Consider the following 26,269-nt stretch of genomic DNA (forward strand, 5'->3'; position numbering starts at 1 on the left):
TTTTAAATCTACTTTGCCTGTGCTCTATAAAGGGTACAACAGCATGGATGACAGTGTATCTGTTCACAATGTGGTTTACTGAATATTTAAGCCCAATGTTGAGAACTACTGCTCAGAGAGTTTCCTTTCAAAATATTACTGCTCATTGGCAATGCACCTGGTCATCCAAGAACTCTGAGGGAGACTGTTCTAGTCTGCTAGCTGCCGGAACGCAACATACCAGAAACAGAACAGCTTTTAAAAAGGGGAATTTAATAAGTTGCAAGTTAACGGTTTTTTTAGGCCATGAAAATGTTCCAGTTGAAACACATCTATAGAAATGTCCACTCTAAGGCATCCAGGGAAAGGTACCTTGATTCAAGAAGGCCAATGAAGTTCAGGGTTTCTCTCTCAAGTAGAAAGGCACCTGGCGAACAAAGTCAGGGTTTCTCTCTTGGCTGGAAGGGCACATGGTGAACACAGCATCATCTGCTAGTTTTCTGTCCTGGCTTACTGTTTCATGAAGCTCTCCAGGAGGCATTTTCTTTCTTCATCTTCAAAGGTCACTGGCTGGTAGACTCTGCTTCTTGTAGCTATGTCGTTCTGCTCTCTCAGACTCTCCTGGCTCTCTCTCTTGGTGTTCTCTTTTATAGGATTCCAGTAAACTAATCAAGACCCACCTCAATGGGTGGAGACATGTCTCCACCTAATCCAGCTTAACAACCCCTCGTGACTGAGTCACATCTCCAGGGAGATGATCTAATCACAGTTTCAAACATACAGTACTGAATGGGGGGATTAGAAGAAATGGCTGATTTTTAAAAATGGGATTAGGATTAAAACATGGCTTTTCTGGGGTACATATATCCTTTCAAACTGGCACATTCCACACGTTTTCCCCATATACAAAATACATTCATTCCATAACAGTATCAGAGAACCTTAAACCATTCCAGTAACTGTACTGGGGGGTTCAGAGAAGGGACACTGTGATGATTTCCAAATCTGAGAGTCATTTATCTTCAGGGTTTTAGAAAGCAGCAGTCTCAGTCTTTCCAAGGGCCTACGCAGAGGTCTGTCTCTCTCCAAATGCAACCTAGGGAGACATTGGGGAGACCACCTTTTCCTTTGCTCCACCATCTCCAAGCACTGGGGCTGCACCCAGGTTCTCTGCCTTCTCTGGAGCACATTCTCAACCCCTCCATGTGGTGTCAGCCAGGCACTCCCCAAACCCTAAAGAATGTGCTCCACCCTCTGCAAGGCCTGAGGTGGCATGACTCTTCACTGTAACCAGGTGGAAGGCCCATCCTCTGCCTTTGGGGCAAACTCACCCTCTCCATGGGCTTGGATGGGTCTGCTTTCCCGACCCAAGACTTCCTGACTTCAGACCTCAGCCTCCATGGCTTTACCTATGAAGTTATTTTGCCTTCACAGTGTCCCTTCTCTGAACCCCCCAGTACAGACTGGCAGAGGCTCTGTTTATACAGGTCCCACAGCATTCTCATTTCTATGCAGTAGTCTTGGATCATGACCATCAGAGACAAGGAGTTTCCACAAATCCTTCCTGGATAGCTTCATGTCCAATCCTGGCTTTCTCTGAAATGGCTGACTGGTTTCACATTTGGCCAAATCCTCACATGGGGCACCATTCTTTGGGGTCTCCCTTCCTGGAAGCCCAGAATTTTCCAGAACATCAATTTCTGCTTTCTTAGTACCCCAGAGTTCAGTTCTCAGCTTATCTCTTTCCTGTCACATTTCACTATAAGCTGTGAAGAGAACCAGGCTGCACTTTCCACATTTAATTTGGAGATCTCTTCTGCTAAAAATCCAAGTTCATGGCTTTCAGACCTTGCCTTTCAGCCAAAATCACTAGTCAATTCTGCCATATTATCTGCTATTTAAAACAAGGTTCGCCTTCCTTCCAGTTTGTAATAACACGTGCCTCATTTCTATCTAAGGCCTTATCAACAGTATCTTCACAGTCCATGTTTCTACCAACAGTCTCTTCAAAGCATTCTAGGTCTTCTCTGTCAAGCTCCTCACAACTCCTCCAAAATCTTCCCCTTATCTATTTTAAAAGCCATTCCAACATGTTTGATATCTGCAAACTGCAGCAGCACCTCCCTCTCCCGTACCAAAAGTTTCCTTCCAATTTCTCCCTATGGATCCTCTGACTGTTCCTCCTTTGCATACTGGCACCAGGTAACTTGTTTTGAGATTCATACGTCTATAGCCAGAAGATAATTTTTTTCCACTTTAATATTGTTTAAGCTGATGCATGTAGTTGCCAAGTTGACAAGGGGTGGATATGTGGTAGTTAGATTCAGGTGTCAACTTGGCTAGGTGAAGGTGCCTAGTTCTATTGCTGCGGACATGAGCCAATGGCATGTGAACCTCATCTGTTGCTGATTACATCTGCAGTTGGTTAGGAGGCATGCCTGCTGCAATGAATGATGTTTGATTTAATTGGCTGGTGCTTAAATGAGAGAGCTCAATGTAGCACAGCCAAAGCAGCTCAGCATACCTGATCTCAGTACTCGCAGCTCAGCCCAGGCCTTTGGAGATGCAGAAAGGAATCACCCGGGGAAAAGTTGTTGGAACCCAGAGGCCTGGAGAGAAGGCCAGCAAAGATCGCCCTGTGCCTTCCCACATAAAAAAGAACCTCAGTTGAAGGTTAGCTGCCTTTTCTCTGAAGAACTATACATTAAGTAAATAAATCCCCTTTTATTGAAAGCCAATCCATCTCTGGTGTGTCGCATTCCAGCAGCTAACAAACTAGAACAGAGATGTATGAGATTAATGTTTTCATGCCTGTTGATACAACCTCCATTCTGCAGCCCATGGATCAAGAAGTCATGTCAGGCGGGCCGCGGTGGCTCAGCGGGCAAGAGTGCTTGCCTGCTATGCCGGAGGACCCCGGTTCGATTCCCGGCCCCAGCCCATGTAAAAAACAAACAAACAAACAAAATATAATAAAACAAGAAAATGTTTAAAGATGTTTCCCTTTCTTCCTCCCTCCCTTCCTTCTATCCTTCCTTCTATCCTTCCTTCCTTCTCTGTCTTTAAAAAAAAAAAAAAAAAAAAAAAAAAAAAAAAGAAGTCATGTCAACTTTCAATGAGTTTTCTCATTTAAGAAATACTTTCTGAAGGCTATTAGCTGTTAAAGATTGATTCCTCTGATGGGTCTCGGCAAAGGAAATTGAAAATCTTCTGGAAAGGATTCACCATCTTCCATTCCATTAAGAATATAAATGATTCAAGGAGGAGGTCAAAATATCAGTATTAACAGGAGTTTGGAAGAAGACAATTCCAACCCTCATGGATGTCTTTGAGGGATTCAAGACTGCAGTGAAGGCACTGACTCCAGATGTGGTGGAAACAGCCAGAAAACTAGAATCAAAAGTGGAGTCTGAAGATGTGACTGAACTGCTGCAATCTCATGATAAAACTTGAATGGATGGGGAGCTGCTTCTTACAGATGAGCAAAGAAAGTGGTTTCTTTTTTTATTTTTTTATTTTTTTTTTTTTATTTTTATTAATTAAAAAAAGAATTAACAAAACAATTAGAAATCATTCCAATCTACATGTACAATCAGTAATTCTTAATAACATCACATAGTTGCATATTCATCATTTCTTAGTACATTTGCATCGATTTAGAAAAAGAAATAAAAAGACAACAGAATAAGAATTAAAACAATAATAGAAAGAAAAAAAAAACAAAAAAAACAAAAACAAAAAACCTATACCTCACATGCAGCTTCATTCAGTGTTTTAACATAATTGCATTACAATTGGGTAGTATTGTGCTGTCCATTTCTGAGTTTTTATATCCAGTCCCGTTGTACAGTCTGTATCCCTTCATCTCCAATTATCCCTTCTTCTTTTTTTTTTTTTTAATTAACGGAAAAAAAAAATTAACCCAACATTTAGAGATCATACCATTCTACACATGCAATCATTAATTCTTAACATCATCACATAGATGCATGATCATCATTTCTTAGTACATTTGCATTGGTTTAGAAGAACTAGCAACATAACCGAAAAAGATATAGAATGTTAATATAGAGAAAAAAATAAAAGTAATAATAGTAAAATCAAAACAAAACAAAACAAAACAAAACAAAAACCTATAGCTCAGATGCAGCTTCATTCAGTGTTTTAACATGATTACTTTACAATTAGGTATTATTGTGCTGTCCATTTTTGAGTTTTTGTATCTAGTCCTGTTGCACAGTCTGTATCCCTTCAGCTTCAATTACCCATTGTCTTACCCTGTTTCTAACTCCTGCTGAACTCTGTTACCAATGACATATTTCAAGTTTATTCTCGAATGTCCGTTCACATCAGTGGGACCATACAGTATTTGTCCTTTAGTTTTTGGCTGAATCACTCAGCATAATGTTCTCTAGGTCCATCCATGTTATTACATGGTTCATAAGTTTATCTTGTCTTAAAGCTGCATAATATTCCATCGCATGTATATACCACAGTTTGTTTAGCCACTCTTCTGTTGATGGAGATTTTGGCTGTTTCCATCTCTTTGCAATTGTAAATAATGCTGCTATAAACATTGGTGTGCAAATGTCCGTTTGTGTCTTTGCCCTTAAGTCCTTTGAGTAGATACCTAGCAATGGTATTGCTGGGTCGTATGGCAATTCTATATTCAGCTTTTTGAGGAACCGCCAAACTGCCTTCCACAGTGGTTGCACCCTTTGACATTCCCACCAACAGTGGATAAGTGTGCCTCTTTCTGCGCATCCTCTCCAGCACTTGTCATTTTCTGTTTTGTTGATAATGGCCATTCTGGTGGGTGTGAGATGATATCTCATTGTGGTTTTGATTTGCATTTCTCTAATGGCCAGGGACATTGAGCATCTCTTCATGTGCCTCTTGGCCATCCGTATTTCCTCTTCTGAGAGGTGTCTGTTCAAGTCTTTTTCCCATTTTGTAATTGGGTTGGCTGTCTTTTTGTTGTTGAGATGAACAATCTCTTTATAAATTCTGGATACTAGACCTTTATCTGATATATCATTTCCAAATATTGTCTCCCATTGTGAAGGCTGTCTTTCTACTTTCTTGATGAAGTTCTTTGATGCACAAAAGTGTTTAATTTTGAGGAGTTCCCATTTATTTATTTCCTTCTTCAGTGCTCTTGCTTTAGGTTTAAGGTCCATAAAACCGCCTCCAGTTGTAAGATCCATAAGATATCTCCCAACATTTTCCTCTAACTGTTTTATGGTCTTAGACCTAATGTTTAGATCTTTGATCCATTTTGAGTTAACTTTTGTATAGGGTGTGAGAGATGGGTCTTCTTTCATTCTTTTGCATATGGATATCCAGTTCTCTAGGCACCATTTATTGAAGAGACTGCTCTGTCCCAGGTGAGTTGGCTTGACTGCCTTATCAAAGATCAAATGTCCATAGATGAGAGGGTCTATATCTGAGCACTCTATTCGATTCCATTGGTCGATATATCTATCTTTATGCCAATACCATGCTGTTTTGACCACTGTGGCTTCATAATATGCCTTAAAGTCAGGCAGCGCGAGACCTCCAGCTTCGTTTTTTTTCCTCAAGATGTTTTTAGCAATTCGGGGCACCCTGCCCTTCCAGATAAATTTGCTTATTGGTTTTTCTATTTCTGAAAAATAAGTTGTTGGGATTTTGATTGGTATTGCATTGAATCTGTAAATCAATTTAGGTAGGACTGACATCTTAACTATATTTAGTCTTCCAATCCATGAACACGGTATGCCCTTCCATCTATTTAGGTCTTCTGTGATTTCTTTTAGCAGTTTTTTGTAGTTTTCTTTATATAGGTTTTTTGTCTCTTTAGTTAAATTTATTCCTAGGTATTTTATTCTTTTAGTTGCAATTGTAAATGGGATTCGTTTCTTGATTTCCCCCTCAGCTTGTTCATTACTAGTGTATAGAAATGCTACAGATTTTTGAATGTTGATCTTGTAACCTGCTACTTTGCTGTACTCATTTATTAGCTCTAGTAGTTTTGTTGTGGATTTTTCCGGGTTTTCGACGTATAGTATCATATCGTCTGCAAACAGTGATAGTTTTACTTCTTCCTTTCCAATTTTGATGCCTTGTATTTCTTTTTCTTGTCTAATTGCTCTGGCTAGAACCTCCAACACAATGTTGAATAATAGTGGTGATAGTGGACATCCTTGTCTTGTTCCTGATCTTAGGGGGAAAGTTTTCAATTTTTCCCCATTGAGGATGATATTAGCTGTGGGTTTTTCATATATTCCCTCTATCATTTTAAGGAAGTTCCCTTGTATTCCTATCTTTTGAAGTGTTTTCAACAGGAAAGGATGTTGAATCTTGTCGAATGCCTTCTCTGCATCAATTGAGATGATCATGTGATTTTTCTGCTTTGATTTGTTGATATGGTGTATTACATTAATTGATTTTCTTATGTTGAACCATCCTTGCATACCTGGGATGAATCCTACTTGGTCATGATGTATAATTCTTTTAATGTGTTGTTGGATACGATTTGCTAGAATTTTATTGAGGATTTTTGCATCTGTATTCATTAGAGAGATTGGTCTGTAGTTTTCTTTTTTTGTAATATCTTTGCCTGGTTTTGGTATGAGGGTGATGTTGGCTTCATAGAATGAATTAGGTAGTTTTCCCTCCACTTCGATTTTTTTGAAGAGTTTGAAGAGAATTGGTACTAATTCTTTCTGGAACGTTTGGTAGAATTCACATGTGAAGCCATCTGGTCCTGGACTTTTCTTTTAGGAAGCTTTTGAATGACTAATTCAATTTCTTTACTTGTGATTGGTTTGTTGAGGTCATCTATGTCTTCTTGAGTCAAAGTTGGTTGTTCATGTCTTTCCAGGAACCCGTCCATTTCCTCTAAATTGTTGTATTTATTAGCGTAAAGTTGTTCATAGTATCCTGTTATTACCTCCTTTATTTCTGTGAGGTCAGTAGTTATGTCTCCTCTTCCATTTCTGATCTTATTTATTTGCATCCTCTCTCTTCTTCTTTTTGTCAATCTTGCTAAGGGCCCATCAATCTTATTGATTTTCTCATAGAACCAACTTCTGGCCTTATTGATTTTCTCTATTGTTTTCATGTTTTCAATTTCATTTATTTGTGCTCTAATCTTTGTTATTTCTTTCCTTTTGCTTGCTTTGGGGTTAGTTTGCTGTTCTTTCTCCAGTTCTTCAAATGGATAGTTAATTCCTGAATTTTTGCCTTTTCTTCTTTTCTGATATAGGCATTTAGAGCAATAAATTTCCCTCTTAGCACTGCCTTTGCTGCGTCCCATAAGTTTTGATATGTTGTGTTTTCATTTTCATTCGCCTCGAGGTATTTGCTAATTTCTCTTGCAATTTCTTCTTTGACCCAGTCGTTGTTTAGGAGTGTGTTGTTGAGCCTCCACGTATTTGTGAATTTTCTGGCACTCTGCCTATTATTGATTTCCAACATCATTCCTTTATGGTCCGAGAAAGTGTTGTGTAAGATTTCAATCTTTTTAAATTTGTTAAGACTTGCTTTGTGACCCAGCATATGGTCTATCTTTGAGAATGATCCATGAGCACTTGAGAAAAACGTGTATCCTGCTGTTGTGGGATGTAATGTCCTATAAATGTCTATTAAGTCTAGTTCATTTATAGTAATATTCAGATTCTCTATTTCTTTGTTGATCCTCTGTCTAGATGTTCTGTCCCTTGATGAGAGCGGTGAGTTGAAGTCTCCAACTATTATGGTATATGAGTCTATTTCCCTTTCAGTGTTTGCAGTATATTCCTCACGTATTTTGGGGCATTCTGATTCGGTGCGTAAATATTTAAGATTGTTATGTCTTCTTGTTTAATTGTTCCTTTTATTAGTATTTAGTGTCCTTCTTTGTCTCTTTTAACTGTTTTACATTTGAAGTCTAATTTGTTGGATATTAGTATAGCCACTCCTGCTCTTTTCTGGTTGTTATTTGCATGAAATATCTTTTCCCAACCTTTCACTTTCAACCTATGTTTATCTTTGGGTCTAAGATGTGTTTCCTGTAGACAGCATATAGAAGGATCCTGTTTTTTAATCCATTCTGCCAATCTATGTCTTTTGATTGGGGAATTCAGTCCATTGACATTTAGTGTTATTACTGTTTGGATAATATTTTCCTCTAACATTTTGCCTTTTGTATTATATATATCATATCTGATTTTCCTTCTTTCTACACTCTTTTCCATATCTCTCTCTTCTGTCTTTTTGTATCTGACTCTAGTGCTCCCTTTAGTATTTCTTGCAGAGCTGGTCTCTTGGTCACAAATTCTTTCAGTGACTTTTTGTCTGAGAATGTTTTAATTTCTCCCTCATTTTTGAAGGATAATTTTGCTGGATATAGGAGTCTTGGTTGGCAGTTTTTCTCTTTTAGTATTTTAAATATATCATCCCACTGTCTTCTAGCTTCCATGGTTTCTGCTGAGAAATCTACACAAAGTCTTGTTGGGTTTCCCTTGTATGTAATGGATTGTTTTTCTCTTGCTGCTTTCAAGATCTTCTCTTTCTCTTTGACCTCTGACATTCTAACTAGTAAGTGTCTTGGAGAACGCCTATTTGGGTCTAATCTCTTTGGGGTGCGCTGCACTTCTTGGATCTGTAATTTTAGGTCTTTCATAAGAGTTGGGAAATTTTCAGTGATAATTTCTTCCATTAGTTTTTCTCCTCCTTTTCCCTTCTCTTATCCTTCTGGGACACCCACAACACGTATATTTGTGCGGTTCATATTGTCCTTGAGTTCCCTGATACCCTGTTCAAATTTTTCCATTCTTTTCCCTATAGTTTCTGTTTCTTTTTGGAATTCAGATGTTCCATCCTCCAAATCACTAATTCTATCTTCTGTCTCTTTAAATCTATCATTGTAGCTATCCATTATTTTTTCTACGTTTGCTACTTTATCCTTCACTTCCATAAGTTCTGCGATTTGTTTTTTCAGTTTTTCTATTTCTTCTTTATGTTCAGCCCATGTCCTCTTCATGTCCTCCCTCAATTTATCGATTTCATTTTTGAAGAGGTTTTCCATTTCTGTTCGTATATTCAGCATTAGTTGTCTCAGCTCTTGTGTCTCATTTGAGCTATTGGTTTGTTCCTTTGACTGAGCCATATTCTCAATCTTTTGAGCGTGGACAGTTATCTTCTGCTGCTGGCGTCTGGGCATTTATTCAGATTTCTCTTGGTGTTGGACCCAGCAAGGTTGTAATATTTTTCTGTGAAATCTCTGGGTTCTGTTTTTCTTATCCTGCCCAGTAGGTGGCGCTCGTGGCACACGTTTGTCTGCGGGTCCCACCAGTAAAAGGTGCTGTGGGACCTTAAACTTTGGAAAACTCTCGCCGTCCTGGGGGTTCGCTAGCCGAAGCGGCTTGAGCCGGCCCGGGGTCCGAACTCAGGGAGGGTTGCTGGTCGCCGCAGCCAGGGAAAGAGCCCGTCCGAATTTCCTAGTCGGCCCTGGGCAACAAGCGTGGCGGGAGGGCGCCAGCGGCAGCGGCCCGCCCGAGAGAGTGCACGTTCCCCGGGAGTCACGGGTTTGGAAGGGGCCTCCCCCACCCGTCACCGTTCTCCGCGGCCCTGGGGGTTTCCGATCCAATTCTCTCAGTTGGTCCGGGGGCTGCGCGTGGTGTGGGCGCCAGCCGTCTTTGTTTCAGGGGACCGCCTCTCCAATTCTCCCAGCTGGCCCGGGAAGGGGGAAGGGAGTAACTCCGGCCGCTTGCCACCCCGCCCGGTAAGGCCCGCGCGCCTCGGCGATCTCACCCGAGCTGCTTCTCTCAGCCAGCCAGCCGTTCCAGGATGGGGTACGCTGTCTTTTTTATCTCTGTTGTGGCTTTGGGCGCTTTCTGTATCGTTTCTACTCCCCTAGTAGGTGTCCTGGAGAAGAAACTAAGATCCGCGCGTCTTACTAAGCCGCCATCTTCCAGGAAGTCCAGAAAGTGGTTTCTTGAGGTGGAATCTACTCCTGTTGAAGATGCTATGAATATTATTAAAATGACAAATACGGATACAGAATATTACATAAACTTAGTTGATTAAGTAGTGGTGGGGTTGAGAAAATTGACTCCCGATTTAAAGAAGTTCTTCTGTGGGTAAAATGTTGGCAAACTGTATTGCATGCTACAGAGAAATCTTTCATGTAAGGAAGAGTCAACTGATGCAGCAATCCTGACTGTTGTCTTATTTTAAGAAATTGCCACAGCCACCCCAACTTCATCAACCACCACCCTTATTAGTAAGTTGACATCAACATCGAGGCAAGACCCTCCACTAGCTATGACTTGCTGAAGGTTCAGATGATGGTTAGCATTTTTTAGCTATAAAGTCTTTTTTTAATTAAGGTATATACATTATTTTCTAAAACATAATGCTACTGAACACTTGAACTACAATATAGTGTAAACATAACTTTTTATATGCACTGGGAAACAAAAAAATCATTTGAATCACTTTATTGTCATATTTGCTTTGAGGTATGCCTGTAAAACTCTCTGTGTATATTGTAAAATAAAAATACACACACATACATATACACATAAATGAAAGGAGACATATTAAGGGTAGGAATAATAAGGAAAAGAGCAGCATGTTGACATTATGATTAATATTAAAATATGCCTATTGACAGGTTTATTTGTTTTCCACACATATACACTGCTCATAGATAAAGTTTTGGGATGCTAACATAGTGGATTTTGTTGAATTACCTGAGAGCAAAGTCTATATGGAGATTGCTGTAAGTATCACCAATTATCTACAATCTCTCCGAAATGATCACGGTTGGTGGATGAACTAAATATGCTTTAAACAAAGCACAGTATGTCTGCATTCAGTCCAGTGTTTGGTATCTTGGGGGACTATAATGTGCTGGAAAAAATACTGTATTCTGAATCAAAGACACAGAAAATATTCTGCTTATTAAAAATGTGTATCAATGTAAGGTAATTATATTATTCTATCCTTGTTTTCACCATCTGCAAATGAAAATAATTTTGATTCATAAGATGGCTATGGAAATCAATGGATAGAACATATATGAAAGCACCAAACACAATTACTGACTTCATACACAGTTTACAAACCTTCTCTTTGCCTCTTCTTCCTTTACACACACAAACTTATTTCACTGGAAATCAGTAATTCTAAAAAGTCAGGATTAACTGGCTCAATGTCAACTATGGAAAGTTAATTTTTGCCAAAAAGAAATAAAGCAAATATAACTTCCACGGGGCCATTATTCGTGAAATATCATTTTAAGTTTCAAGTATATGGCCAGTGGAAAATAAAATACAGCCATTCCCCATACCCAACCACCATATTTTAGGGATTGTTTCCCCCTAAACTGATTCAAATAACATAAATTGGGAATATCCGACATTTTTTATAGGTATCTGAAAAATAAAATGCATGGCTTTAGGGAATGGCAAATTGTTTTCTGAATGAGAAAATGATCCCTGAATCTCTACTAGGCAGATAACTAGAAAAAGAATTAAGGTGTTAACATTGTAATAAAATGGCAAGCACTCTGCCCAGATCTTTTTAAATCAACTCAAAATACACTAGAAATTTTTGGTGTACTTTTTGTTGTAATTTTTTTTTGTAGATTTTTAAAATCCTATTTTTAGAAATGTGTCTTAGATTATTCTCTTTACTGTTTCATACTGATTCCCCAAAACCATGCCCTACTTAATATGTATAAAAGAAAACTGATTGAAACTTTTGGAAATGTATGGACTTGTCCAAACAAGATTAAAAAAACCAGCAAGAGCTACTGAGCCTAATATGTGTCTCATATGCAACCGATAAGACCCAAATTCTTCAAGGATACTGGTGAGCTTGAGTTATAATGTTCACATATAAAACCATCTAAGTTTTCTAGGCTGCTATGTTAAATATGCTACAAAATGTGTTAGCATAAACAACCGGAATTTATTGACTCACGGTTTCAAAGGCTATGTCTGCTTCATCCTGGGGTTTTGGTAGCATTCTGGCTGACTGGCAATCCTGGGTTCCTTGCCTTCTGTGTCACATGATGATGCCCCTTCTGGTTTCTAGCTCCTTCCATTGGCTTTCTCTGACTCTGGCTTCTAGTTTCTTTCTGTTCATGAAGCCTCCAGTAATCTGGATTAAGATCCAGCCTCATTCAGTTGGGCCAGACCTTAACTAAAATCACATCTTCAAAAGATCATATTGACAAAGACATTACCCTCTGAGGAATGCAGATTAAGAACACGTCTAAATTGTGGTACATAATTCAGTGAGCCACAAAGACCCTGGCCTTTGCATAAACAAAATAGATGAACAGCAAAAATCCACCCACAAAGGCACAGGGAGATAAACAGAAGCTTGTCAATCTGTACTGAGATCTGGGTGGGCGGGTGAGGGGTCTTACCTGAACATGTAAAACCTTGGGCCTAGCCTCAGAGGCTCTTCAGTTCCAATTGACACTATCTGCAAAGAGTAGAAACATTCAAACTGAGAAATTAACATAAATGTTGTTAGTAGCTGGTAGGTGCAGAAACAAATAAGATGTCTTTGGAGAGCTATGCTATCAATTCAAACACCACAAGATCAGGAGGGAGAAAGCTGAGGATGAACTTGGAATCCACCTTATTAAAACCACAAGTAAACAATCCAACATGAGAGTCAGTTGACATGAGAAATAGCAAGATCATATTTCTAAAACATTAAGATGATAAAATATTTATATAAAGACCATAATACGGGTATATTTAAAATAAGTCCTATATAAAGAGATTAATCTAAAATATGAGAAAATAATAAAATAGAACAGGGTTTTTGTTGCTCAGATGTGGCCTCTTTTTCTAAGCCAACTTGGGAGATGAACACACTGCCCTCCCCTCTACATGGGACATGACTCCCAGGAGTGCAAATCTCCCTGGCAATGTGGGACAGGACTGTCAGGATGAGCCAAACCCGTCATCATGGTTTTGAGAAAGCCTTCTTGACCGAAAGGGGGAAGAGAGAAATGAGACAAAATAAAGTTTCAGTGCCTGAGATATTTCAAGCAGAATCTAGAGGTTATCCTGGTGGTCATTCTTATGTATTATATAGATATCCTTTGTAGTTTATGGTATATTAGAGTGGTTAGAGGGAAGTACCTGAAACTGCTGAACTGTATTCCAGTAACCTTGATGTTTGAAGACGACTGTATAACTATATAGCTTTACAATGTGACCACGTGATTGTGAAAACCTTGTGTCTGATGCTCCTCTTATCCAGGGTATGGACAGATGAGTAAAAAAAATGAAGATAAAAATTAATAAATAAGAAGGGGGATAAGGGGTTAAAAAAAGTTGGGTAACTGAAATACTAGTGGTCTATGAGAGGGAGGGGGAAGGTGTATGGGATGTATAAATTTTTTTTTAACTTTTATTTCTTTTTCTGCAGCAATGCAAATGTTCTAACAATGATCATAGTGATAAGTACACAACTATAAAAAATAGATCAAGGTTACTGGAGAAAGACCAATAGAATTTCTGGAAATGAAAAGTAATGTCAACAAAATTAAACCCCAATGGCTCTCCTAGGCAAATGTCAGAGAAACTCTTGCACATGTGTACCAGCCTTGGTTTTATCAACACTTCTTCTAAACATACAAGGACTAAATTCCAATCTTACACAAGCTCTTCTGGTTGTTGTAGAAAAACAGGAAATAATCTTTACTTTATTTAATGAAACTAGCCTAATCTCAAAACCAAAACTTGACGAGGACCCAAGAAAATTATAATAAGGAAAATTATAAGGCAACTGATCATGAACACAGAGGCAATAACCATTAAGAAAATATTAATAAAACAAGTCCAGCAATGTTTTAAAATGACAAAGTTGGGTTTAACTCAGGAATGTGAAGATGGTATGCTGGTTTGAAGTTGATATGTACCCCAGAACAGCAATGTTCTTTATCTTAGTCCAATATAGTAGGGACAGACCTACTGTTTGGGTGGGATCTTTTTGATTAAGTTGTTTCCATGGAGATGTGACCCACCCAATTGTGGGTAGGACCTTCTGATTAGGTGGTTTCTAGGAGAAACACTGAGAAGAACTGCTCTGTAACACAGACCACCACTGCACTAATTCAGCATGCTAATCAGAACAGGCAAAAGACTATATTCCACAGTCACAGAACAAAACACAGCTTGTGTTCAGAACCAGTTTTAAAGATATGTGTGTTAAGTCAATCAGGATATTGGAAAGCTATTTTATGGAGTGAAAAGGTAAGCCACAATGCGGCAGGTAGAAAGGGATCCTGTTTATTATTTTTTTTAATGTATGTCTTAAAAACCAGAAACAATTCCAAGTAAATTAAAGATTTCAATGTGAACAGCAAAACTAATAAAGGATTAGAAGGAAGGTAATAACATTATAATCTTGGAGTAAGGAACTATTTCTTAAATTGTTTGTGACCCCACCTCCCACCACTGCTAGAAGTCAAGTTTCAGTGGCAGGAATGTCAAATCGCACAGATCATTCTGAATTTGCTTAAAATTTTAGGATATGTTTCTGTTAACAGACTACTGTGTTTATGTATTACACTGTTGTATTTTGATTCATATTTTATTTTTAAATGTGTTTACTTTGTATTTTTATTTAAAGAACTGCTATTTAATTAATAATAAAGTTGTATATATGAAAAATAAACAAAACTGGACAAGAACCAAAAGAAAGTATAAGGAAAATTATAAAATGGTCATGATCATGAGCACAGAGGCAATAATCATGAAGAAAATAACTCCAGCAGTGTTTTAAAATGGCAAAGTTGGGTTTAACTCAGGAACGTAAGGATGGTGTGCTGGTGTGAAACTGTTATGTACCCCGTAAAAGCCATGCATTTTAATTCTAATTCAATCCAACGGGGGTAGACCTACTGTTTGGGTGGGATCTTTTTGAATAGGCTGTTTTCATGGAGATTGTGGCCCACCCAATTGTAGTTTCCATGGAAATATGTCTCTGCCCACTCAAGGTGAGTCTTAATCCATTTACTGGGGTCCTTTAAGAGGGAACTATTTTTGAAAACGTTCAGAGCTGACACAGACAGAGGTGTTCTGGAGATGCAGAAAGAAAATGCCCCTGGGAAAGCTGTCTGAAACAAGCAGTCAAAGGACTAGCAGATGCCAGTCCTGTGGCTTCCAAGGTGACAGAGGTGTTCCAGATGTCATCAGCCTTTTTGAGTCAAGGTATCTTTCCCTGGATGCCTCAGTTTGGAGATTTTTAAGGCCTTAGAACTGTAAACATTTAACTTAGTAAATCCCTTTTATAAAAGTTAATCCATTTCTGGTATATTGCATTCTGGCAACATTAGCAAACTAAAAGAGATGGTGTTCCATTAAAAAATTTAAAAATTCAATTTATTGTATGAACTTACTACAGATGAAAAATAATATAATCACCTCTATAAGTGCAGAAAAAATGTTTGATAAAATCCAACATGTTTATAATTAAAAGGAAACAAGGAAATTTTAGTAAAGTAGTAACAGAGGGAACCTTTACTAGCCTGATAAAAGGTACTTAAATAAAATTTACAGCAAGCATCACACTTAACGCTAAAGTAAGGAAAGCTTTCCATTTAAAGTCTGAACAACACAAAGTTCCCAAATGCCACAGCTTCTATTTGACTTTGTGCTTAATATCTGAGCCAGTGCAGTTAGGCAAGAAAAAAGGATGAGAGAAATGCTACTCATTATTTGCTTATGACATAGTCATTTAAATACAATATCCAAGAGAATAAATACATACATAACTTAATGGAATTAATAAGATTATTCTGCAAAGTCTTGGGATGTATGATCAACATTCGAAAATATGTATTTCGATCTGCCAGCAATGCAGAGTTAAAAAATATAATAAAAAGGATACCAGTTACAAAAGTATCAACAATTATAAGGTACCAAGGAATAACTCTCATTCTCCAAAATATGCAAAGATCTTTAAGGAGAAAACTGTATAATTTAACTGAAAGGCATTAAAAGAAACATAAATCAATGGAGTGGCATATCATATTCATACAGGAGAAAGCTCAGTGTTATAACAATGACTCACTATAGAATCAATGAAATTCCAGTCTTTCTTGTTAAACTTGAGAAGCTAATTCTAAAATTTACATGGAATGCCATATAAATGCCTAGAATGCCAGCAGGGTGCTCAAACAGGCACCAAGTGTGGGATTTTTATGAAGCAATGTCAATTTAAAAACTGTGTTATTAGTACACAGAGAGAGAGAGACCAATGATATAGAATATAGAGACCAGAGATAGCCACATACATTTGGAAACTTGAATTATGACAGAAATAGCACTACAGATTACCAGGAAAAGGAGGACTTTTCAATAAATGCTTATTCATATAAAATGTTTATTCATATAAATGTTTATTCCTATAAAAAATGAAATTGGACCCCTACCTAAGACAAAAAGGAAAAAACAGAAACAATTCCCAGTAAATTAAAGATTTCAATGTGAACAGCAAAACTAGTAAATGATTAGAAGGGAAGGTAATAACATTATAACCTTGGAGTAGGGAACTATTTCTTAAAGCTGAGACAAGAGAAAGCACAAACTAAAAAGAAAAAATTTTAAATTCGAAAGACAACGCAGAAGTGGAAAGCCAAGAACAAACTGGGAGAAAAAAAAAAAACTGCAACACACGCAACTGGCAAGATCAGTGTCCAGAATATATGACCATAATGCTTCAGTTTGCTAAAGCTTCCAGAAGGCAATATAGCAGAAATGGATATGCTTTTATAAAGGGGATTTATTAAGTTACACGTTTACAGGTTTAAGGCCTTAAAAATGTCCAAACTAAGTATCTAGAAAGATACCTTGACTCCAAAGAAAGGGCCAGGTGGTGTCCAGATTTCCTTGTTCACACGGGAAGGCACGTGGCTGGCATCTGCTGGTCTTTGTTCCCAATTCTGTTGCTTCCAGCTTCTGATTCCACTGGCTTCCCCTATAAGCATCAGTGGGTCCTCACTTAACTACTCTGGGGCAAAACTCTGGATTTCATCCCTTAGCTTAGCTTAGCATCTCCTGAGGCTGGAGATTTCTTCTCTTAAGGATTTGGCTATTTCTGTGAGTTCTTGCTTAGCACCCAGGCTATTTCTGTCTCGATCTCCAAAACATCTGCGTTTGTGTCAGTTCAGGAAATCTTTCTCTCTCTATGAGCTCTCTTAATAGACTCCAGTAAACTAATTAAGACCCACCTTAAATGGGCACAGTAACAACTCCATTTAATCAAAAGGTCTGTGTGTGTCACACCTCCATGGAAACAACCTAATCAAAAGGACCAACCTACAACGGTCTGCCCGTACAAGAATGGATTAGGATTAAAAGAACATGGCTCTTCTGGGATACATAACAGTTTCAAACCAGCACATTTCACTCTCTGGACCCCAAAAAGACAGGTTCTTTCCGTATACAAAGTACATTCATCCCATCACAGTATCACAAAAGCCTTAAACCATTTTAGTAACAATATAAATACAATACCAACTCACTATCACCCCTACTGATTCACTAGAAAACTTTTTGCTACGTGTCCCTGCAAGATTAAGCTCTGCTGGTCTACAGGTCTTAGTTTCAGAAGGACAAGTACTCCTGCCAGGAGACACACAATGATTCCATTGAGTTGGAAGTTAAGAGTGCTACCTGGCCACTTTGGCTTCTCATGCCTCTTAATCAATAGGCAAAGAAGGGGATTACTATACTGGCTGACGTGATTGATCCTGATTATCAAGGTAAAATAAGGCTGCAACTATAAAATGGAGGTAAAGAACAGTTTTCATGGAATATAGGAGATCCCCTAGGGTATCTCTTAGTACTACCATGCCATGTGATAAAAGTCAATAGAAAACTACAACAACGTAATCCAGGTAGGACAACCAATGGCTCAGAAACTTCAGGAATGAAGGTTTGGGTTACCCCACCAGGCAAAGAGCCATAGCCAGCTGAGGTGCTTGCTGAGGGTAAAGGAAATATGGAATGGGTGATGGAAGAAGGTAGTGATAAATATGAATTATGACCATGTGACCAGTTACGGCAACAAGGACTGTGAGGGAATGAATATTTCCTCCTTATTTTATTATGAGTATGTTCGTATTCGTACATAAAGCACCTATCTTTTCTTCTTATGACATAAGTTGTATTGCTTATGTCATAGTATGTAAATTATAGGATAGCAAGCTAAAGAGTGAATGTTACCTAAGGACTTGCATCCTATTCTGGAGAGATTTAGTGCATTTCCAGTTGTACACAGGACAGTTGAGTATTGTTAGGCCAAGTATATATCTGTTATTGTGCTCTATTTAGAGATTAAGTATGGGTTAAGGTGATATGCATAGCTGCCAAACTGCTAAGGGGTAGACTGTGATGGTTAGGTTTATGTGCCAAGTTGGCCAGGTGATGGTGCCCAGTAGTCTGGTTAGGCAAGCCCTGGCCTAACCATTACTGCAAGGATAATTTGTGGCTGGCTAAATAAATCCAGAAGGCTGAATGATTAAATCATCACTCAGTTGATTGTATCTGTGGCTGATTACAACTATGCTCAATTAAGGGTATGCTTTCCACAATGAGAAAATCCAATCAGTCGGATTTAATCCAATCAGCTGAAGACTTTTAAAGGGAAAGAGAGAATTTTAATTTCTTTTTCAGCCAGGCTGCTTCTCCTGTGAAGTTTGTTAAGGACCTCCATTGGAGTTGCCAGCCTCACAGCCTACCCTATGGATTTTAGACTCTTGCATCCCCAGGGTTGCGTGAGACACTTTTATAAATCTCTTATTTACAGGTATCTTCTGTTGGTTGTTTCTCTAGAGAACCCTAATACATATATTATTAAAGAAAACAAAAACACAAAGCAGAAACAGCCAAATAGAGAAAAAAGCAAAAAGTAATTTGCAGGCCCTTCACAGAAGAAACATAAAGGGCACATGTACATATACGAATATATATTCAGCCTCATTAGGAATCAGGAACATGCACATTTAAACAATTGGACACCACTTCATACCTATAAGCTTGTAAACAATTAAAGGCCTAACAATACTAAATGTTAATATGAGGAGCAATTCAAACATGTTATGGCTGCATGATAAGTAGGACCATAAATTGGTTCAAACACTTTGGAAAATAATTTGCCATAATCTCATACAATTTAAGGTAATCATCCCCTATGACCTAGAAATTCCACATTCAAATTTTTATCCCAATCTCTTTACTTATGCACAGGGAAAATTATACAACTATTTTCATAGTTTCTAATTGCAAAAACCTGGAAACGACCCCAATATCCATCAATAATAGAAAGTATAAATATACTGCGGTACAGCCACAAAATGAAATGTTAAACAGAAATGGAAATGATAAATTACAGCCACCAGAAACTACATGGTTGAATACCAGGAAGATAACTATGAGCAAAAAAGAGAATATGTCAAACACTTTCAGTATGTTTCCATTTATTAAAAAATTGAATGATGTAATATTTAGACTATAAGCATATATCATAAAACTATATGAAAAAAGGTAAGGTGCTTATAAATGCAAATTTCCTATTAATAGTACCACTAGAGAGATGGGCAGGAAGTGAAGAAAGGGGAAACCACATAAAGAGCTACAAAGTTGTGGTGATGCTCTATTTCTTGCGGCTGGGGACTTACTCGATTATTCTTTCTCACATTCTATATTTGATAAATATTCCTCTGTGTCTATTTCTTATTTAATACCAAATAACAAAAATTTAAGTGTAGGCACTAAAATAAAAGAAACAGAACATGTAACACCCAAAGACGTACATGAGAATCATCACAAGGAGAGGCAAGAATGGGATGCTTTTCTTTGGGACTCCTTAGAGAGAAGGGAAATTGGTAAACTGAGTATTTGAAATAATATTTTGGATGTATAGACAAGTGGCTAGCGAGGGGGGTGGGAATATGAGGGGGAGGGAGACCTCTGGGCTGATGCTGAAAAAGTCCTAAGACCTAAGAAAATACTTTAAGAGCTCCCTTTTCCTCTTCTACATAAATCTGTCCCTCAAACAAAAGTCAATGTATTGAGCTGTATTTACATGCTAGCCAAGTGTATATTGGGGTGGGAAGGGGGCACAACAGATGCTGAAGGTTTAATATTCAGTGTTTTACTTCAAAATGCTTTTATGATGGGAAAAGCCCTGTAAATCAGAACAAGTGTGCTTACAACCACATTTTCCAGCAAAATTTTATTTTTAGCCAAGGAAAAAAAGAAAGTTGACTAAATGGATATTGTTACTGACTCCTAGTTAGGAGCTAACAGTGATATTTTAATATTCTTTCATCAACTATAACAAAAGGTACCACACCAACCCTATGGGTCAACAATGAGGGGAGGGGATAAGGGTATGGGAGGATTGAGGATTTATTTTCTATAGTCGTTTCTTTCCTGAAGTAATGAAAATGCTCTAAAATTGATCATGGGAATGTATGCACAACTACATGATGATAATGTGAGCCACTGATTGTAAACTCTGGATGGCTTTTATGGTGTGTGAATATATATCAATAAAACTGCAAAAAGAGATTAAAAATGCAGGCATACTGAGGTTTTGGTTTTCAAAATCCAAGAAAAAGCATATCATATAGATATATAGCTGCTATTTTTCCCTCTGCTGGCCCATTTATTGTTATCCATTTTAGCAATAGTATAGGGTTAATGTTTTAGAATGAAATCTATAACGATTGGATGGATACATTGTGATGTAAGGGCTTAATAGTATTGATAATAATAATTCTGTAATTGGTAATATTAAACTGCATAGCAAGATTCCTAAGACGGGCCTTTTTTTAAAACTGTTTTGTTCTTCTGCCCCCTTGTGGAAGTATTTGTGTACCACAAAAATCTAGTTCTTGAATCTCTTGGAACACAGGTTCACTCAGCCTCGAATAGGTTAAGAGGTATTCTCTTTAAGGGCTCATAATCTATTCTGTATGTTAAAGAAACTATTTTTCCGAGGATTCTTAGGGGTTTTAATAAATATTTTCTAAGAAAGATGCAGTCTAAAGAACTACTATACTATCTAAAATGTTTATAGTTCCCACTTCTGCCAAGCTTTATTTAGATTGTGTATAATGTAAAAATCAGTAATCGCAAAATGATTCACTATCCTGTTTTTGAGAAGAGCAGTATTTTCTAATTCTAAAATACAAGATTAGAGGAAAATCATAAAATACAGAAAGGTATAATGAAGAAAAATCACAGATATTTCCAATAACCACAATTAATTTTCAATTATTTTATTCCAGACTACTTTTCTAAACATACCTATCACTGTTGCACATAGTAGGTAAACAATTGCTGAAAAAATTATATATATACATACGAATATATAAGCATCTCCTTTGTGATTAAATCTGCCTTGTAAATATAATTTAATCTTTTAAAATATTCATTCAAATTAATGGCTAATCATTCACCATGAACATTTTCATGTAATTTCATAAAATACATTCCAGAAAGTTTGTAGTGCATTCACATCCCTACTAGCAGGTTATAAAATTACCCATCTCACTGAATACTTACCTAAACTGAATGTTACTGTCTGTTTTTACTAAATAGAAGGTGGAAATGTATCTCACTTAAACGTCCATCTCTTGGCTTCATTCATCCATTCAAAAGTATTTATTTAGCCCCTATATTTTGCCAAGGCCTTGTTTTAAACACTGGAAATGATCAGTGAAACAAAAACAGAAACAATGCCTATTCCCACAGAGTTAGCATTCTTATGAGGGACACACACACACACACACACACACACACACAGATAACTAAGTAAAATATATGTAACAGACAATAACAGCTAAGGTAAAATCAGAAAACAGACAAAATTACTAAAAACGATTAACTTTTTCTCATGGGTTACTTACTTGTATTTGATCTTTTGTGACTATTCTGTTTATATATTTTGCCAAATTTTAGTTTTCTTTTAGAGTCTTATTATTTTCTTACTTGTTCTACCAATCTATTTACCTATTCTGTGTCAGTGTTCGTGTAGAGAGAGAGCGAGAGAGAAAAAGAAAGAAAAAAATGAGAGAGGAAGGAAGTGGAGGCTTTGTGATTTTCATTTTAGTTTTATATTTTTAATCTGCATGTTTTCATTTGTTATATAACCTAACATCCATATTTTCATTTAATTCTTCCATTGCTTTTAACCTTTAAAAGTATCACCATTAGCAACTTGATAATCATTAGCATCTTTATGGTTTGATTATTAAAAATCACTCATATAGTATGAGCTGTACTAGAAACTTCAGAGCATTCTTTAGACATAGAGCATTTATTTAAATTAAGCATATTTCAGAGAAAATAGACTTCTTCATATGGTCTTTTCTTAATTGGAGTATTAAAAATACATATTCTTAGAAAATATCATGTTGCTTGGGCTAATTATTCAAAAATTGTATAGTCGAATTAACATTTATTTAACATAGCTGGTATTATCGGGACTCTGGCATGAAATGTGAAACTACAAAAGGAACTCTCCCAAATTGGCATGAAATAGGAAACTACAAAAGGAATCCTTTCAATTTTGGTGACTAGGAAAACAACAGCTAACCTCAAGACACTTTTAAGAATCTTTCTTCATCCCCAACTCTTCAAATGTACGAGATTACGGATATTGCACTGTAACTAAAATATTGCTCATAAAGGAAATTCTTTGAAAAATTCCAAAATTATCGATTAACTTCATCGATAACTCCACAAATGCTACTTGGAGATTCCTCAAAAGGCAGGGAAACATGATACCTTGCTGTTTGTGTGGAATTAAAGATTTCTTAGCTGAAGTGTGAGGCCCAGTATTTCAGAGGCTTCTACATAGCGAGTCTTGTTTTTATTAAAATGAAAAATAGATTCCAATGAAAAGCTTAATAAGGAGAAAGTGCCTATGGGTTATCTTGTCGGGCTTTGAGAGATAAAAGTATAAAAAGTATAAAATTTTCTCCCACACTCATAGAGCATAGAGCCTTGTTACAGAGCAACAAATATTGATGGCAGCACAATATTGTGAATGTAACTAATAGCACTGAATCATACATCTATATAACGTGGTTCAAAGGGGAGATTTTAGGTTGTATATATGGTAGTAGAATAAAAACTAATAAAAATAAAATATATGAAGCATTGAAAAAAGCATAATGCAACAATAATTAACAAGAAAGAACAACAGCCAGATTAGAGCAGAGGGTTTCGGCTGGAGACAAATAGCAGGCTTTCAAATATAGTTTTGCTATTTTTAATAATATAGTAAGCACCTATAGCTCTAATTGCTCATAATAGCATCCTGAAAGCACCCATTAACTTGGTTTATCTTCATTTCTTGCTTTGTTAATAAATGATTACTTATCCTGGATTTCTGCCTTTTACCAATGTCAAGTCTCTAACTTCTAATCGAAAGGGTTTTGCAAATTAAACTGCATATGTTTTAATATCATAATTACCCTTGCTTTTCTTTTGCTTTTTTTTCTTTATCAATTCCCTTATTGTGAATCTTTTGTTTTAATTTTTCCTTACTTAGATTGCTTTTGTTAACCAACTCCATTCTTTCAATAGGTGAGTTTCACCCATTTACGTTATTGTCTTGCTTCTACTATTTTAGATTTGCCAATTTCAGTGTTTTCTTATTGTTTATTTTCTATTCTGATTTCTTTCTGTGTATTTTTATCTCTCACCCTCTTAACCCTGCAAGTGTTTTCAGTGCTAAATAGTAACCATAAATACCCAAAACAACATCAATCAAAGGAAAGGTCAAAAACAATAATTTTTAGGGCAAATTTATAGCACCCAAAATCGTAGAATTTATTTATAAGCCTGTAAAAGCCCAAGGCAATAAAAAAGATGTATTTCCAAAAATGGTCTTATTTTTTCATAAAGTACACAGAAATGTAGCATTAGTAAAATTAAATTAATTTGAGGGAATAGAATGTGAATCTGTGGTAATCTATTTTAATTACCATTAAATATATAATCTGATGTATTAGGGTTCTCTAGAGAAACAGAATCAACAGGGAACACTTACAAATATAAAATTTATAAAACTGTCTCACGTGACCACGGGAACACAGAGTCCAAAATTCGCAGGGCAGGCTGTGAAGCCCACGATTCCAATGGAGGGTCTGGACCAACTCCACAGGAGAGGCTCGCCAGCCAAAGCAGGAATAGAAACTATCTCTTCTGAATCCTCCTTAAAAGGCTTCCAGTGATCAGATTACACATTACTCATTGCAGAAGACACGCCCCCTGGCTGATTACAAATGGAATCAGCTGTGGATGCAGCTGACAAGATCATGATTTAATTCTATGAAACTTCCTCACTGCAGGGCCAGCACTTGCCCAACCAGACAAACAGGTACCACCACTTGGCCAAGTTGACACATGAACCTAACCATTACATCTGACCAAAACCATCACCTTGAATATTTTCCAAATGTAAAATCAAGAAAATTGATAAGTTCTAAAGAGTTCATAAGTTTGTGAATTGTTGCTGTTGTTTTTTTTCCAATTCTAGAATGATCTACACCCCACTGGTAAGGTTGAACATGACCAGCTAAGAACAATGAAAACTGCTGCTGAGAGATCAAGAAATATATTACCTTTTGTATAAAATTTTTATAATTATAATACAAGGCATTGTGAATTTCAAAGACTTGAAAATAATAGTACACAAAATTATACCCAACCTATTTGAAAGGAACTTTATTTTCTGAGCGACTAGGTCATAGAAAAATCCAACATTTATTTTTTGAGGGAAAAACAAAGGTCCCAAAACATTTTGTAGTAGATATTAATTAGGCTGGGTTATAATCCTGACTTTCTCTAGGAAACAGCCTAATCTCATCTATTAACTATAACATCTAGTGAGGAAAACGGGCAGAAGAAGGGAAAACTTCCAATTAAATACTAAAAAGGAAGAAGTGAGAGGGATTATGAAGTACAAATGGCTTATTTAGGACCATCAGAGTAATTTGGGACAAATACACTTGGTAACTGAATTTGGGGACAGGCGACTCCTTAATCCTTATGCACGAAGAATTTAGTAGTTTAGCGAAAGGAAAATAAATCCATTCTTCTCTATATAACGCTGTGACGTTATTTTTATTGTTTAGATATCGAAGCCATAAACAATTAAATGCAATTTTTACAAAACGAAATGAAAATGCCTTTGGGTATGTTGAATTCCCTTAGACTTATAGAGAAAAGGCAGCATTATAAGTAATAAGGCTAATTTTCTTTTTTTAACTCAAAATAGAAAGCATATGATTAAAAAAATAAGTTCGTCAAAGCTAGGATGCGCCCACCAGTTAGAGCACCGCAATATCAATCTTTTGAAGGATGTGCTAAAGAACGCAATCTCATGAGTGCTTTCACCCCTTCCTTCCCCATTTCTCAGAAAGGAAAAGACGCTCAGAAATAATACAAACGGTTCTCCACTCATCGCAAACACTCTACTTCCCACAGCACCTATTTGCCACTCCGCGATCAGTTACAACCAATAAGCTCATGAAAAGTATAAGTAAATAAAAAAGAGGAGCCACAGAGTTCTGTGAATCTTTACCTTTAGGATTTGATATCCTAATACCTCCTTTTCTGTTATTCTAGGACGATAGCGGCAGGCTACAACACATTTCGAAACCGAAACTGTGGGCGATATCTTTCCGTTACCTCACCTCCCGTGAAGAGACTCTAGAAAGGTCTACGACCGGAAGAAAGCCCGCCTACTTCACGAGCTGTTTCCTGCACTTCCGGTCCCTGGAAAACGCCCCAGGAGACCCTGCCTGGCTCAGGACGCCGAGAGCTCTGAGAAGCGGAAGGAAATGGCTTCTGGCTTGGTCGCCCTTCTGGAACACACACACACTGAGACCCTATCCTCAGCTCCTGCAGTGGCCCCAAAGGTACAAATTCCACTCTTTGCCCTTCTTTAAAGAATTTGATCACTGAAGTCAGTAGCCAAGCAAGACATTTTTGCCCCATCGCCCCTCCTGAAGCCACATTATTCGTGTTGCCCTCTTTCGGCTTTCCTTCTTTGTGGGGTTTCCTCCATTTTCCCTATCCTTTTCCCAGTTTGGGGGGGTCAGTTTTCCTTCTTGCCCCACCCCCAAAACTATCCCTCCTTGATACTTGTGTAGGAGGTTGGATTTGATCTTGTTTGAGAGTTCCTTTCCCATTTGGGGATTATTTTACTTTATCTCCGCCCCTCCAACCCCCAGCCCACCCGACCCTCCCTTTACTTTTGTGAA

At 37.3% G+C, this 26,269-nt stretch overlaps 1 long non-coding RNA gene across 1 annotated transcript; it reads right to left on the reverse strand.

The window, feature by feature from the left end:
* Window positions 1–10,178: 10,178 nt before the first annotated feature.
* On the reverse strand, window positions 10,179–25,793 carry LOC143670645 (uncharacterized). The gene is made up of 3 exons (XR_013169419.1): window positions 25,588–25,793; window positions 12,386–12,444; window positions 10,179–12,114 (listed from the first exon to the last, which is right to left on the reverse strand). It is a non-coding gene; the product is annotated as an uncharacterized LOC143670645 (long non-coding RNA).
* Window positions 25,794–26,269: the final 476 nt, after the last annotated feature.

The sequence above is a fragment of the Tamandua tetradactyla genome, chromosome X, assembly GCF_023851605.1.
Source record: "Tamandua tetradactyla isolate mTamTet1 chromosome X, mTamTet1.pri, whole genome shotgun sequence".
Lineage (NCBI taxonomy): Eukaryota > Metazoa > Chordata > Mammalia > Pilosa > Myrmecophagidae > Tamandua > Tamandua tetradactyla.